General features: G+C 32.5%; 1 long non-coding RNA gene across 1 annotated transcript; it reads right to left on the bottom strand.

Annotated features, from left to right (window-relative positions):
- Positions 1-5,818: 5,818 nt before the first annotated feature.
- Positions 5,819-6,418, bottom strand: LOC126694131 (uncharacterized). The gene is made up of 2 exons (XR_007645602.1): positions 6,388-6,418; positions 5,819-6,084 (listed from the first exon to the last, which is right to left on the bottom strand). It is a non-coding gene; the product is annotated as an uncharacterized LOC126694131 (long non-coding RNA).
- Positions 6,419-18,129: the final 11,711 nt, after the last annotated feature.

Below are 18,129 nucleotides of genomic sequence, written 5' to 3'. Positions count from 1 at the left end.
AAAGAACTCTCTCCGCCACGGAAGCGCCATGCCTCCATGAGACTCAAAATAGTGAGGTATGGGCACAGGAAGTATAAGTTCAAGAGAATACTCCATTTCGACCGAGGGGAAAGGATGTCTCTCCCTCTTTTAGTCAAAATCCGAAGCAGGTTCTGTTCATGCTAGAGTTTTGGTGTGTCAGAAGAAAGATTCTCCGCCGTCAGCGCCTTTGCCTTGTGGCGGGCGAATATTTAGAGAAAGCCCCTCAACTTCCAACTCCCTGCACCTTTCCTTCGGCGGTGTCTGGCTCAAGTTGGGTCTCTTTCGCTGTTTGAGTTGTGGGCATGTGGAATCGTTGAGGAAGAACAAGGTCTTGGAGCTGTAGCCAACCTCTCCTCTGATCTACTTCCTCGGCTTTATCTTATTCTCTTGTATCTTCCTCTCTTTTTGGTTATGTAATGAGCTTTGACACAAACTGATTCCAGCTTTTCATTGTACGCTGTACTATTTCTTTGTTTTAGTAAAATAAATGGAAACTTCTTTGCTTGTCTTAAATACTATACCTTTGACAACACTACTTTGTGAATGGGTGTGCTCCATGTGTATGTTTCTCCTCGGCGGCATTTAAAGCAAGAACTCGAGATAACGGTTGAACGTTCTGTAATAAGTGTGAGAGTACTGTCTGAGAACGACAAATTCCAAATAATTCATCCGAGGGAGTGACTGAGCATTGCGTGATTTCGATTGTGCTTTTGGACACTCGTTACCCCATTCTGTACTGGTCCCTTTAGTGTTAAGGGTCCGAGGGCAAACTAGAGAATCCATGTAACGTAGTTTTTCCCTTTAAGCAGTTGGTTTTTCCAGAGGCTTGGGTCCAAGGACCATACAAGGCCTTAGGTCTATCCAAAACTTGTATTTTCTTTGTAAGTAGTTGGTTCCCCAGAGGCTTGGGTCCGAGGACTATACAAGGCCTTGGTTCTGTCCAAAACTTGTATTTTCTTTGTAAGTAGTTGGTTTCCCCAGAGGCTTGGGTCCGAGGACCATACAAGGCCTTGGTTCTGTCCATAACTTGTATTTTCCTTTGTAAGTAGTTGGTTTCCCCAGAGGCTTGGGTTCGAGGACCATACAAGGCCTTGGTTCTATCCAAAACTTGTATTTTCCTTTGTAAGTAGTTGGTTTCCCCAGAGGCTTGGGTCCGAGGACCATACAAGGCCTTGGTTCTGTCCAAAACTTATATTTTCTTTGTAAGTAGTTGGTTTCCCCAGAGGCTTGGGTCCGAGGACCATACAAGGCCTTGGTTCTGTCCAAAACTTGTAATTTTCCTTTGTAAGTAGTTGGTTTCCCCAGAGGCTTGGGTCCGAGGACCATACAAGGCCTTGATTCTGTCCAAAACTTGTATTTTCCTTTGTAAGTAGTTGGTTTCCCCAGAGGCTTGGGTCCGAGGACCATACAAGGCCTTGGTTCTGTCCAAAACTTGTATTTTCCTTTGTAAGTAGTTGGTTTCCCCAGAGGCTTGGGTCCGAGGACCATACAAGGCCTTGGTTCTGTCCAAAACTTGTATTTTCTTTTATTTATTTATTTTCTGAAGGTTAGCTCCTCGAACAAGGTGGGGGGAAGCTAGCCTAATGTTTGGAGCCCCTAGACTTGTCCATGCCACTGGCACTGCGAGGCGTAGCCCCTGGTGGGAACTTGTGTCGGAACAACGACAAGGTGTCGCCGGCCATAAAGGCGTCCTCGTAGACCCCTGTTTAACAGAAACTCAACTCCATCGCCGCTCGAGTTCACGCGTAAGCCTTCCCACAGACGGCGCCAATTGTAGGGTCACGTTCCGGAACGAACCATAATGGTAGTTGGGTCAGGACGTGAATGGGCCCATACAATATCATTTGTAGAGAGTGGGTTCGAAAGGCTAAGTCGTGGTTACCCGGCGGTGGTTTTGTTAAGGTATTTATGCATGGTTCAGGTGTATTCACCTCTAGAGCCCTTTTTTCTTTCAGTGGGACTGGGGAGCCTCCCCTTTAGGTTACATATTTTTTCTTTTATACTCGCATGCGTTCAATTTCCTTCGTCCACGTGTAGGGTCGACCTTTCCAAGACTGATACTTGTCCCATCAATCCCAAACCCAAGTCGTTGGGAGTAGTTGATAAAGCTAAAGGACATGGCTCTGTTAGGTGCAAAGTTCTGTCTGGGAAAGGTAGTAAGGGCAGCCTTTCCCAGATATTTCAGATTTTCTTTCAAGATTGTCCCTATGTCGCTTTTGCCCCTTTTCTTGGTGGAGCTTTGGGCCAGCTGAGGGCTGCACCGTCCTCGGCTGCTTCTCTGGGCCCATTTGTGCTTTGCGCTAATGAGCTTGGACTACCACCTTCTTCGGCTTGGGCCTTAAAGCTTCCCACGAACAAGTGGGCCTGGCCCATATATTGATGGGCCCCACATTTACAGTTAACGGTTAAGGTGTTGTATATGGACTTTGTACTTCTTAATTTTCTTAATTAAATTTCCAATTTCACCCCCAAAAAAAATATATATGATTTATAAACTTTATAATAAAGTTACCCTGATAACTCTAAAGACCTTAATCTAATTATAAACATTCTTGGTGGCTTCCTCAATTAAACTTCAAAATTTTCAACTTAAATGCATTTGTGCAATTAAGTGGGCAGCCTAATCACAATAAGTTCCAAAAGAGTTCATGCATTATTTTTATGAGTAATGCTACATGTACTATAATATTTACTATATTAATCTTACAAACTGATGTGTTACTAATTAGAAAGAGGCACTTCAAAATTCAATTTATGAAATGGTTGAAACCCACTGATCAATTTCATTGTCACATTAGTTTATAAGTTTTATGTAGTAATACTTATTTAGCATTTTCTTATTTTTATATGGAAAGATAATCTGAGACTTAATCAACATTTAGTCTTTCTACTCTAATATGATTTCTTTTGGAATATTAAGATAGGTACAATATGCATTCTATTTGAGATTTTTTTGGTCTCAATCAAGTATCTAGTCAATTTTTGAATGAAACTTCATCTCTCAAATGATCAAATTATTCAACAACTAACTCATGATTTAAACTTAATGCTTAAAATTGGTAGTGGTTACCATGATTGTAACATTATTGACTTTGCATTCAACACTACAAGTTGAAGCCCACTTATGCAGTGAATCAAACCTTGTTCTCTTTCTTTCTTTTTTTAAGGGTTGGGGGGAATGCAGTGCTAAGAACTTATCTAACTAGTCTCAAATTGAATGTAGTTTCCCATTCTACACATTAGGCAATTATCAAAACTAATTCCAAATTGTTGTTTAGATACTAGTGGAGATTGTGGAATTTGAAACCATATAGTGATGAGATTTCATGAATTTGAGGAGGCACTACACCAACCCTTGATTGAATTTTGATGGGACAAACTTAAAAGTCAATGATAATTGGAACAATCATCCTTTTTTTTTCCAATATATGTATTAGAAATTACTATCTCAAATTCTTATTTTAACTTGATTCAGGCTTTTTGAGAATGAAGGAAAAGTTTATTCTTTATTAGATAAGTAATTTGATATTTCTTTATCGACTTAAAAAGTTCTCATAACTCAAGGAATATGTATCAAAATCTTATACATAGAATCATAGATAGTATTGCAAAAAAAAAAAAAAAAAATGGCATCTTTAGCCCTAGGGATCAATTGATCATCCCATTGGGGGAAAGATAAAATTCAAAAAAATAAAATAAAATTTGATGAATGAGTTTATTTGAAAAGTGTTTATCTATGAGTGAGAGAGTAACATTAGATATAATTAATAGTAAATTTGTGAGTTTGGGTAGGTGAGGTTTGCGAGTAATTTTAGTTGTGAGAGATTTTGAGAGTAATTATGTTAGTAAGATTTGCTTAAACGAATTTGTAATCCATATCATTAATGGTAAATTTTGATTGTCACAACCCATAAGCACTGTAAAGCTTAAAGTCAGCCCATCTATATTAAATATTATCTTGTTTATTGGGTTTTTATTCCTTTTTTTCATGTGAATCACTTCGCTAGTTTCAAAAATTAATAATATGTGATTGGCATTTTTTGAATGTGTAATACGTTGAACAACATCAATGTAAATCCATTGTTTTTAAATCTTGACAATGCTCTCATGTTCTTATTCATGTAAATCACTTCCGACAAAAATTAATAATATGTGATTGGCATTTTTCCAATGTGTTAAACGATGAACAGAATCAATGACACTTTTCTTGTTTCTCCCTTTGTCTATTACCTAGTCGAGTCATTTTTTTTTTTTTTTCCTCGTTGAAATTTCTCAACACTTTACCATTATTGCTATTTTAGTAATGAAAAGTATTTATTTGTTCCTTCCCATGTTAGGACTTGTATATAAAATACTCTCGCATGTTTCATTATAAAATTGATAGATAATGACCACCACAACATAAAATATTTAAATCTTATTATAAAAATTATCTTCAATCCTAATCTTACCCAATTCATTAAATAATAAAAAAATAGTACCCATTTCTATATTTTTTTCCATTTTTTTTATTTACTTGAATATTTTATTAATTATTTTTTTTTTTTGGTGAAAAATATTTTATTAATTATTTTCAGTTCACAAAGAATGCTATGATTTAAGCAATGACGTATCCACAAAACTGAGTGGCACTCATCGTGTGTGTTCTGCTCTCTTTTTTTGCTTAATCGTACGGTCACATCCCACAATCTCCAAAAAAATGTGACTTTTTTTACAACACACGCGCCGATTGGCGCGTGTTAAATCTTGAACAGTTGGGTTTTTGAAACGTTCTTTTTCAACGGCCCACCGTACCTTATCATTTTGTGTAATAGAAGGTTTGTGTTGCGTACGTGGCAACCAATGATTGGTTATGTTGGGTCGTTGTTGATGAGGCACAAATTTATTGCAACCGGCTACATGAACAGCCGGTTTGGCCTGGTCATGATTTTTTTTGGGTTACTATCAATGAGTTTTTAACTTGTGCAAAGTTCATCATCACATTGGTTTTCAATTTGGACAATTTTTTGGTAGATTCATGGTATAAGAAACTAAAATAATCACATGGAGGGTCATGATCATTATTATAAAACATCATTCACAACCTTTGAGATAGGTTTTTCTAGTTTTCTTTTCATCCAATGTTTTGATAAAAACCTTGTAACTAAAGGATTTTCCTACAATGATTTTATATTCGAATAGTCCATCCTTTTTTTGTTGTTAGCAATAAATATCAATAGAGTTTCTTGTGATGCACAAAATTTGAATTTTGCGAGTGGTTAACTTATGAGTATCAACTCCAAATAATGCATTTATAAACAATTTGGTCACTTTACAAGTATGAAGTCAAAAGTCAAAACTCCTCTCATTACTCGACAACAACTTCTAATTTATTGATTAATTTTACTCTATTTTGCTAATCTTATGTAAGTTATATAAAGAGAGAAAAACTAAATTATAAATTGCATCCTCTAAATTTTGATCATTCATTATTGCTCTCTTATGTTAAAAAAATGGATGCTTGGTCCTAACATTATGTAGCACTTTTATTTGTGTCATTTCATCCATGCCCAACCTTATTTATGAGGTGGCCATGCCCATTATATGCCATATAAACTCAAACTGATATGATTTTTTTTATCAATCATTTGAAGCTATGTCACCCCACAAGTGACACTTCCTTCCATTTGTGTTGCATCAATACTTGATTGAAGTTGAATGTGTCATGCTTGTTTTGTCAAAACTTGTCACTTCCGACCCCACTATATATTATACCAGCGTATTACATTGAGGAGCATTAGCATATGCTATCTCCAGATTATTCTATTTTATCATCTCAAAAGCTACTTTATCTATTATACCATACCATTTTACAACACACCCAACATCCCAACTTTTATATTCCTATACAACATATTAAAACAAAATATCTATACAATAAAATAATATAACTCAAAACCATCTCTATTCTCTCCCATTTATCTCCTCTCTCTAATTTTTGTCTCTCTTCATCTGTCTCTCTCTTTCTTTCTCTCGACCACCTATCACTGCCGAGCAGCCCAATAGCACCACCCACGGGCACAACTGCCAATTTAAACCATAACAGAAACTCAAAACCAAATAAATCCCAAAACAGAAACACAATTACCCAAACAAATCTCAAAACCCAAATTACCACTACTACCACCATGAACAAACCCAAAAAAAGTTACCAAAACTCAAACAAGTTACCACTAAATTAAACATTTAAACAAAAAGCCATCAATCCATTAAGCAAAAACTCAATATTAAAATAATAAAAAAAAACTCCAACAAATAAATTAAACACTTAAAAAAAAAAACCCATTAAAAGCAAAGCAAAAAAAATCATAAACTTCAAATAAATACCCCAAAATCCAATAATCGGCGAGGTTGAGCCTAGGGGTGTGCATAGGTTGGGTTGGGTCGAGTTGAGGGGATTTTTTGACCCAACCCACCATGGTGGGTCAAAAAAAATTCAACCCAATCCAACCCATCACATAAGTCCAACTCGACCCACATGGGTCGGGTTGAACCCATGGGTCTGACAAATTTTTTTATTATTATTATTAAATTGAGTAAAAAAAATATAAATATTAATATATTAAAAAAACCTAAAGATTAGTATCAATGTAACTCCTTAAAGGCAAACAACACTAATGACTAAATAACAATAGTAATTTATTAGGATTTGTGTGAACTAATTAGCTTTTATATAGGATAGGAAGAACTGGTTATTTAAAATTTTTTATTAATTATATAATATAATATTATATATATATATATATATATATTAAATTAGTATTAGTAGGAGGAATCAAGGAAATGCTGCTCTACAGCTGGTTTTTTTTTTTAATTATTAAATATATAATATATATTTAAATATATATATATATATAAGTGCCCTACAACTGATTTTAAAATTTTTTTTATTAAATATATAATATATTTTAAATATATATTAAATATAGGTGGGTCGGGTCGGGTCGGGTTTGGCGGGTTTGTAATTTTATGACCCAAACCCAACCCGACCTACTATAAAAAAAAAATTTTGTAACCCAACCCAACCCAACCCACCAAGCCTTAAAAACCGACCCAATCAGACGGGTCGGGTCGGGTCGGGTTAGGCAGGTCGGTGGGTTTTTTGCATACCCCTAGTTGAGCCCATCATCGATTGGCGAGGTTGAGAAGCCCATCATCAGTAGACAAGGTTGAGCAGCCCATCATCGAAGGAGAGGTTGAGCAGCCCATCATCGGAGGTGAGCTTGAGCGCCTCCATCATAGGATCATGCTGCTGAAACCACTAGACCCATACTAGAAAAAATGACTATCGTGAGAGAGATGTGAGAGAGAGAAGCCATGTTCTGTCAAAAGAGAAAGAGAGAGACGATGAGACAATGAAGAGAGAGAGAAAGAGGCAGATATTTGTAGGTTGGAATAAAAAAAATATTATTAGGTTTTAGAACGTTGTTATAGTACCATCATAAATTTATGATGGTACTGTAGTACGATTGCAATTTTTTTTTTTTTAATAAATTAGAAGATCGAGTAATGGCCTTTTTTGTGCTTTGATGATAAAATATACCAACATATGGCATATGGCATATGGCATGCTGGGTACTAATACTTAGAGGCAAATGAGTTTTCGTTTTTAGAGAAAGTTTCAACCTAAGACGTCCGCTTCTGATGATTATCTTTATCATCAGACTAAGACACCAATCGGTTTTTGATATAGGTGGGAATTGAACCCCAGATCTCTTATTCAACCATCAGACACTTTACCAGTTGAGCTAACTAGAACTCACTAAGGCAAATGAGTTTCAAGAGTATTCTCTTATTGTCTTTTTAAATTTAGGTATTAGGGTGATTTTAGGGTTTTGCTTGGTGTGTGTGGTCGGTTGCTTGTGGAAAAATGTATATTTTTTAGGTAGGTAAGGGTGTTGTGTTTTTTATAAAGATTTCTATTTTAACTGAATTATTATGATTTTTAGTGATATTCTAGTAGAAAAATGCACACTTTCTAAACACGTGACTATCTTATCTTATGCAATAGTGGGTGCTAGCCTTTTGCATTCATTGGTGATCTAGAATTTTAAAAGGTCACACTTAACCATCTCAAGAACTAGTATGAATGGAAAAACTTGAAACCAAAGCCTCATTTGACATTAAGGATGAAAATTCAAATTCTCAAACAAAATGTCCCAAATTTAAAAAAGTGTGATTTTTTAATCTAAGAAAAAAAAATTTTGATTCAATCACCTAGCAAAAGTTGATGGTGTAAATTTGGTTAACTTTTTATTAGCCCCAAATAATTTCAAATATTGGGTTTTTCTTTTTTTGGATATTAAAATATTGGTATTATTATTATTATTATTATTATTTTGGTTGAGAATCTTAAAATATTGGAATCCGGAGCAGGCTACCTAATTCTTACCTAAAATATCTTGATATTTACAATTTATTTATTATTATTTTAATCAATCAAACATGATATTTTGGGTATATATTTACCAAAGTGTCCTCATTGTCATTACAAATAAGATGGGGGGTCTTTACAGCTTGAAGATTACCTAGTAATGCCGGTATAATTAATGGTCAAATCAAGTAAGGAGTGGCCGGTGGGGACTGTTTACTTTAACCAGAAAAGGAATCTTAAAAAAGGAAGATTTTTATTTTTTAAGGTAGAGGGGTTACCATAAGAGGAAAGGTTCCTGCGCGAGTCGTGACAGTGTATGAAAGATTCTCGTGCCCAATGTCTTCTTTATCTCTGACCAGTGACCAATCAACACCATTGCCCCTTTCCATTTCTGTTTACAAATAAGGAAAATTTGGACGGCTCAGATTTGTCCGGCGATATTCATTGCTTTTTTTTGGCGTGGGAGAATTGAATTGATTGGGGTTGGTTTGTTGTTGTCAGTGACAACTGACAAGACGTCCTGTCCCAATTGGCATTGAGGTTTCTCTCTCTCTCTCTCTCTCTCTCCATTGATGATTTTTTTTTCTCTCAACTTAATAATTGGGTGGTTCTCTCACTTTGTCTTAGATTACCATCACGCCCTTCTTCCTCTACAATGTTCTCAAGTCTCAACGATATAATACTTTTTTATACCAAAAAAAAAAAAAGATATAATACTTTTTGAATTCAAAAAATCTACTCCCACTACCAAAAGAAAAAAAAAATCACAAATTTTTTCGGATTATGAATGATGAATATAAAAACGGTGAGTTGTGTGAAAATGATAGACAATTAACCATAATTTGTCTGAAAAAATAGTTGTGATTTTTTTATATAGTAGTAGAATTTCTCTTTAAAGTTTGTCAACAAACAGTGAAATGCATTAGGTAAGATTAGATTTGTTATTACAATCAATCAGTTTTTATTTTTATTTGTAAAGAGTCATCTAACACTACATTCAGTGAAAGGAGTATTTATTCATTAGTTTTTGTTACCTTTTAATATAATGAGACCTATTCAATTTTTTTTTTTTTTGTAAACAGTGCAATCTAGCATCCATTAACATATTTCATACTTTTTAAATTCTATTATAGTATTGTTAAATTGCTGTTATCCTTATAACTCAACTTATATTTCTTAGTACTTTCAACAAAGACTCCATTTGAATCCCCCTCCCTCAAATATCGAATCATAAAATATAAAAAATAAAAAGAATACAAAAGTCTTGTAACTTAACCGGTATATCTTCAAGTTTCCAACAGATACATCTAATATTCTAATCTCCCTCCCCCAACTATCAAATTATACAATAAAATAAGAATGTCAATTAATACAACAAGTTGTCCTTACAAATATTTATCTAAAAAAATAGGAAAAGAATATTAGAGTATTTCTAGAATACAATGATGTGGTATTCTCTCATTTTACATGAATGATGGGTAAAAATTCAAGTTTGAGAATAGAGGATTGATCCATAAAATATTTTAGATTTGAAGTTGCTTCTTTATTTAGCAAGGAAAAAGAACTTTCATTTTCTCCTTTTTATAGATGTTATTATTGTATTAGGATTCTTTTTATTTGAAATATAAATATTTCATTGTGAAAATTAAATATTAGAATTCAAATACTAAAGTACACTCTTGGTTCTTAAAGTTTGGAGTTAATTTCATTTTGACCTTCATGTTTTGAGTTCATCTTCATATTTACTCTATTGTCAATTATCATTAATAACTTGACCAATAAACATCCTTCATGTTTAACTATTTCATCAAGTTTCTCAAAAAAAAAAAAAAAAAAAACTATTTCATCAAATACTTATTAGATCGATTGCAGAACCTCCATTATTAGGTAGAAAAACATATTAGGGATGATTAAATCACTAACAGAAATAGGTAACATGACCAATATGACAACCAAACAAAATATAAGATATCAAAATAAAAATTTTAAAGCGTAAAATATCCAAAACAAAAATAATCTCAAACTTTAGGGCTGAAAGTGTATTTGAGCCAATCTGAAAGCAATTTTTACTGTGGTATCATTAAAAGTTTTTTGTTTTTTAAGTAAACATCACATTGTGCTTATAATTGGTATGATTTAAGGTCTAATCATGACAACTATTTATGGTGCGGATACTAGTCATTCTCTTAAAAGTGCAATGACTTCCTTACCATCATCTTCATGCCATGAATTATAATGCATATACAAAAACGTCAACTACTTATTGTGGAAGAGAAAAATTGTGGGAAGCCTCATCATATCTGTTCACTAAATATATATTATATTTATTTTTTACATGAAAAATATATATTATATTTAAGAAGAACTAGTCTGACACGGAAAATAATTATAATACAAAAACAGAGATTTGTGATTATCAAATAGGGATTGAGATGATTCTCAAAAAAAAAAAAAAAAAATAGGGATTGAGATCAGGTGCAATACCTATGGTATTGCACCTGATGCAACTGGTATGGATGGTTGAGATTTAAAGTCGCAAAATGCGACTTTAAATCTCAACCATTAAGTATAAAAAATAAAAAATAAAAAAGTAAAAAGATGAAGGTAAAAAAGTAAAATAAAATTGTGAAGGACTTGGGTGAATTGCACGGAGCACCAAATCCCAATCCATCAAATAGTATTTGATAAAATCGAGCTACTTTGTGTTCCATTTTTTTTCTCAGACGTTATCTTGTACTATTTTGGGTTTGACAATAACCAATTCATGCAAATAATATATACAATTAATTATTAGTTGCTACTTGCTAAGCACAACTTGTAATTTACGTTTTTCTTCTCAGTTTTTTACATTGTTTATGTGTTAATATGTTTTTGGAAAGAAATTCAACTTATGAGTTTTAGGTAACTCAACAAGTAAAGTTTTAATAGTTAAATAAGAGACATGATATTTATTCTCACTTGTACTAAAAATCAATTAATATCTTGCTCTTATAATAAAAAGTAAAAATGTGCAATTATCATAAGCTAGCGAACCTTAAATTTTATAATATATGTATATATATATATGTGTGTGTGTGTGTGTGTGTGTGTGTGTGTGTGTGTGTGTGTGTGTGGGGGGGGGGGGGGGGGGGGGGGGGGGGCAAAGTGTAAAACAGAAAAATTAAGCAAGTTTGCCAAAGGCTTTATAGCTGAATTGACACCTCCCCATGCACAAAGTGTTTGGGGGTCTAGGGGGGAAAGGGTTCGAGTTGCGGGGTTAGCAGCATGTTGTAGTTATTTCTCAAAAAAAAAAAAAAAAAAAGCAGGTTTTAATCGTATTACTATTTGATCACATAATTAATTTTTAGAAATGGAATGTAAGGTCAACCTTTAAGTTCCCATTATGTAACAAAAATTAATAGTCAAATCAATCTCTAGCGTGAAGTGAATATATTCAATTGGAAAAATCCTTAGAATGGCTAAGTGCTCATCCTCTGGTTTAGTTGAGTCTGAGGAAGATGCTACAATTGGTCCATTTCTCTCTCTCTCTTCTCAAAAAGAATCCCTCACCTTGGTCTAGGTGCTTCTTGACTTTATATAGTTAGCCAAAATGCATCTAGACTCTACATTTGGAGGGTTAAGATCAGATTTTCTTGATATTTGTCCCATCAAGGCCTTGCTATAAGGTTTTACATTAAGGTGTGAGCTGTGTGAGACTATTCATATTCATTTCCCCATTAATACGGTTAGCTAAGTGGTTGCAGTGCATTTAATGCAGAGGGGATGACTGCTTTTTCCTTCCTTTTTCTTCTCTTTCTTGTTCAGTGCCAAGTTACCATTTTTCTCCTCCAGGTTGTGTCGTGCTCCCCTTACCCCTGACTTTTGACTTTCCGAGGTTAGGTAGGAGTCCTTGGTGCCCTTGCCAATTATAGTAGTTCAACCTCTTCACAGGTCAGGTGAGTACTTTCCAAGGGTATACCGCCAATATTCCATGAAGTTTACCTCTTCGGAAATGTCCTTACCTATCCTATTAGCTGTTTTGGACCCCCCCCCCCTCCCACAATATATATATATATATATATAAATTATAATAGTAATATAATATGTAGCCTCAAACCTAAAGCAGAAGTGTGAAAGACGTAATTTCATAGGTACGACATTGTGGTCCACGAAAGGCAAACATTTGCCTTTTGAAACAAGGGAAGAGGCACTTCACTATGCAAATCAAACACGTGATTCTCTTCCAGTCAAGCAAGCATAATCTACAGCACAGTCACTCACATATAATAATAATAATAATAATAATAATACATTACATATTTACATTAAAACAATGCATTATGTTAATAAAATCAAGAGCTAAAACACATCTAGTAGATCTCTATATATATCTCTACTCGAGAAAATAGATCTTTGACTCTCTTTGAAGCAATTAATTTTAAGAACTAAATTCAGGCTGCAATGCCAGAGTAGAATATAATCATGTTAGGCACTTTTGTTTGCATTAATGTAACTGCACCTACTTTTGTGTTTTGTGTAATATAATATATAATTTACAATATTTTTACATGAGGAAATTAAACTTTTTTTTCTTCTCATGTTATGTTTTTTCATGTATCTTTATGATGTCATATTATTTGGTAAAATGATTTTAGTATAAATATTCTAATAAAACTGCTCATAAAAATATGGTTGAGTTTATGTTATGTCTCGTGTTATTTTAGCTTATCCAAAAAAATTATTTTAGTTAACGTTACATCACTCAATAAATTGTTATTGATTTTTTTTTTTTTTTTTACAATTATATAATTAGATTACATGATCTAATTATATTTTATACACTTACAAAATATCAAGATGATTAGAAACCAATAATTAAAAAATGAGTAAATTTTAAGGTTTTTGAATTTTACATTTATATATTTGAGCATGCGGATGAAATAGAAAATAATATTTGATTGACATGATATTTGATATATAAATATTAAATAAATAATATATAATTCAAACAATGAAAATTCTGAAATATTAATTCAAAATCAAGTGGTGTAAAGAGCTACTAGATATCATTTTTCATGTCTTTACGATATTTTTACTGATTTTGACACTATTAAAGGGACAATTAGGGTTTGTTTGGATTCATTTATTACTGAAAACTAAAAACTGAAAACAAAAAACACTGTAGCAAAATAATTTTTAACTGTGTGAATAGTGCCGTGGGACCTAATTTTAAAGTTAGATTTGCATTTTTCCGTATTTGCGGGTCCCATGAACGGTGCCCATGAACCCACTAAAAAAAACACAGCCGCACTAAAACGCGCTATCCAAACTCACACTTAGGTCATCTAAGCAAGATTCCTAGTAAAATGAAAGTCTCTCTATAAAAAAAAAAAAAAAAAACAGTGATAACAATGAAAATCTAATGGCCTTGTTTTTCATGTGAATAAAGATAAAGTAAAGTACACAAATGAATCTGTATTTTGTTAAAATTTGGATTTGGGTCCCTGAAAAATCCAAAATTATGGTCTGAGAATGGTACACAAGAGGCCCTCCTTATTTTTTCTTTTTTACTTTCGCCAAGACCAAGAGGCCCTCCCTTTTTGAAATGTCAAAGACACGACATTCACATTTTTAAGGAAAGGACAAATCCGTATAAATTACAGTTCCTCGTCATTTCCTTCGTCTTTTTCCACTTGGTAAAAATAACTTTTATATATATATATATATATATATTTTTTTTTTTTTGTGTGGTTATTTTAACTTTTAAGAAGTGATAGTTAAAAAGTATGGCTACGAGAGAGATGAGCATCAATTCTTTAAAATAAAATCATTATAATAGGTAGATGTAATATTAATGGTGGGGAGATGGTACATTCATGGTTCATATATTATTTATTGTTTCTACCAAAAAAAAAAATATTTATTGTGTACACCGTACAATACTAGAGCTTTTAATATTTTAATAATTTTTTTAAGAATAATTTTTTTTAAATAAATTATTTGATAAATGAGGAATGAAAATTTTGAATCTTGAAAATATTTTTTGAAAATTTCAAAAAGTATTAGCTGAGCTTTTGAAAAGAATAATTATTGATTAATTTGATTTAAGTTATTAATGATTAATGAATGTGTCAAAAATGCTATCATATGTGAATTTTTTTATTGTTTATTAAAAAAAAATGTGTGTTAACATGTGATGTTTGCAAAAACTTGGATTTAATGTATACATTTTCTAATTTGATCATATTACAATTTAATTTGAAAAAATATAATAAAAAATACTAAACTATTTTTTTTAGGAAGAAAACTATTCACTGTGACCATTAGTTTTCAATAAATGTAACGAAATTATTATAATGCGTAACTAGGGGTGTCAATTCGGGTTAGCGTGTTGGGTTCGTGTCGTGTCAAGGTAAGGGTATTCAACTAAATGGCTCAACCCTAACCCAACCCATTTAATAATCGTGTCATGATCCTTCAATCCTAACTCGACCTGTTAATAAGGCGGGTTGACCTGATCTAACCCATTTGTCACGCTTAATAAACAAGTTGTGTTGGGTTGACACGAATGTAACACAACTCATTTTAACCTACATAATATTAAATATAACATCCATCTAGAAATATTTTTTTTTACATCCCAAAAGCAGTGCATACACTTCAAGTCTTCAACCCACATTCAAAATAATATAGTTCAACAAAAATATAATATTCATCTAGAAATAAGTTCTTTACACTCTAAAAGAAGTGCATAAACTTCAACCCAAATTTAAAATAACATAGTTTAACAAAAAATGAAATAATATAGTTTAACAAAAATATAATATCCTTAGAATTTGCCAAATGCTAAATATCAATATTGAAAGAATTGGAGCAAACAGTAAACTAATCTTGACTATGACTACGATTATCATCCATAGATTCTTTGTTGATGTCCAAATTCATAAAATCTTCCACAAGCTCATCCAATTTCATTTGTGCAAGTACTATGCCATATATATATATATAAGTATTAGTAGTTACAAAATATGATCATGCCTCAACAATTTTAAAAGTAGTACCCATCAGATCTAGTTTATAAACTATCTCAATAAACCCACTTGCAAGATATGCAGATGGTGTCCAACACTAATACAAACACAAAAAAAAAAAAAAAAAAAAAAAAAAAAAAAAAACCTTGACATAAAACAAAAGCTGCAACTGTGGCCTTAATCAACAATTAATATATCTCATATATTAATAACGACACATGGGTTTGAAGTTTATAGAACAAAAGCATTATGTAGAAAAAATTAATACAGAATTTTGAAACACCAGGAAAATGGTTTTTTTTTTTTTTTTTTTTTTTTTTTTTTTTTTTTTTTTTTTATAAATTCTAAAACTCACTAAACACATGAGAGAGAGAGAGAGAGAGAGCAATATCCGGTTTGAGACTTCGAGTTTGAGAATTGGGTGTGAGTCTATAAGATAATAGAGTGGGTAGTACAACTGAAATAAAAATAAATAAATAAATAAATAAATAAGATATTTATAAGAAGGTTTAGAGATTTAGGGTTTAGAGATCTAGGATTTGTAAAGTTTCAATTTCCAATTATATCACTTATAAGTTTTTGTAATTACTCACTTCTCTTTTTAAATTTAAAATATATGTTGGATATAAAAGGTATTTGACAAATCTAAAATAAAATGAATATTTATTTGTTATACAAGTTAAACGGGTTGTGTTAAGTAGGTCATTTTGGGTTGACACAAATAAATTGGCGTGTCAAACGTGTCTATTGCGGGTTATGCGGGTTGATCCGCTTATGACACGTTTTTTATCGTGTCACGTTCGGGTTGACTTGTTTATGACCCAAACCCATTAAGGCACAACCCTAACCCGCAAAAACCCGTGTTGGGTTCATGTCGTGTTCACGAGTTGAGTCGAACATTGACACCCCTATGCGTAACCATGTTACTACTAAAGTAATAAAATAAAATGCTACTAGTAAAGAATAAATTAATATATCATACCCATAAAAACAATATACATATTGTAAAAAATTTCCATATGAGGGATATAATATTAGGCATGTAAAAAAATCCATTTGATTCTCAAAAAATAAAATAAAATAAAATCTATCTCTAGCATTATTCATCTATCTAAAGGGTGTATAAACAGATGTTATAAGGACATTTAATATTGAAACATTTTAGAAAAGTTTTTATGGGAAAAAAAGAAAAAAAATCAATATTTTGACAACTTTTTCTATTTTCTATAAAAGCACTATCAAAACCTTTTAAAGATACTATCAAAACCTTTTAAAAATGGTTTATTGACAAATGCTCTAAGGGCACCTGTTAACTAGACATATTATATAATTGAAAAATCTTGACCAGTACCACACTAGTATGCTGCGTGTTTGTTTTTGGCAAGTATTTCAAAGTTTGTTTGGACATGTTAACAAATGGTATTGTGTGCATCATCAAGAATTAGATAAAATCTATTTCGCATCTCTCTCTCTCTCTCTCTCTCTCTCTCACATATATATTTATATTATAAAATAGTATGTCAAAGTAAACCATTAATGGACAAATCGAAATGGTTACTTGAACAAGATTGTTAACCTTGGACTAGGGCAATGTTTGGATCCACGTTTCTTCCGTTTGCGTCTGCGTTTGTTCCTTTTTTTTTTTTTTTTTTTTTTTTTTTTTTGGTTTTCACGCATTTTGGGTATTGCGGTTACTGTTCATTGAACAGTAACCGCAAAAGCTGACTTTCTGCAGTGAACAGTGCATATATGCACTGTTCACGGACCCACAAATTTCATTTTTTATCCATTTTTTCATTAAAAATGGGTCCCACAGCACTATTCACACATTTAAAAATTATTTTGTTACAGTGTTTTCAGTTTTCAGTTTTCAGTTTTCAGTTTCAGCAAAATAAGTTCTATCCAAACACACCCTAGGTACCATTGTGTCATTGGCATAACATCCTTATTAATACTAGTAAGATAAAATTTTGTCTAACTTATTATATGGTAAATTAAATAAACATCCTCGTATTTTTTAGTAACATGACTTACCTAATAATCATGTATATGATCTTATAAACTACCACGTATGGATTAGAGAATATTTTTTCAACATGGTTTGGAAGAAAACGTTGTTTATAGTTCATACTAATAATCGAACATAAAAACATAAATTAAAATGAAGTAGGTAAATAAATTCTTATGATATTTGAAGTAGTTTCGGCCACATTCTATTTATTTTGTTGCGCCAACTTAAGGGGATGAGTGGCCCAACCTATAACTGCTCGATTTATTGAATCTCTCTCTATAAGAGAGGGGGGGTGGGTGGGGGGGGACCGTTATCACATAAGGAAGGGGTGGTCCTTCATATATAGTGTACAGTCAACGTTGTCCAGCTTTAGCAAGTTTTGGGATCAGGCTATGATATCCCTATTAGTCTCTGGAGGTTTCGTACCTATCACTGACTGACACGTGGAGTACCATAAAGGTATTGAAATCATAGAAAAAAATAATCAATGAAAACATTTTCTTGAAAAAGTTTCCCGAATTGGGTGTGTAAAGATTTTGATGAATAATATCGCGCGTGGAAAATGAAATTCCACTCTACGCGTATGCTATTTGGTGACCATATGAAGTCTAAAGTCATTAGACGCGCCCACCTATATCGCAATTAAAACCTATGACTTTACCACTTAGGGAAAT

The sequence above is a fragment of the Quercus robur genome, chromosome 8, assembly GCF_932294415.1.
Source record: "Quercus robur chromosome 8, dhQueRobu3.1, whole genome shotgun sequence".
Classification (NCBI taxonomy): Eukaryota; Viridiplantae; Streptophyta; class Magnoliopsida; order Fagales; family Fagaceae; genus Quercus; species Quercus robur.
The sequence above is the reverse complement of the archived record's forward strand: the minus strand, read 5'-3'. Positions and strand labels throughout refer to the sequence as shown.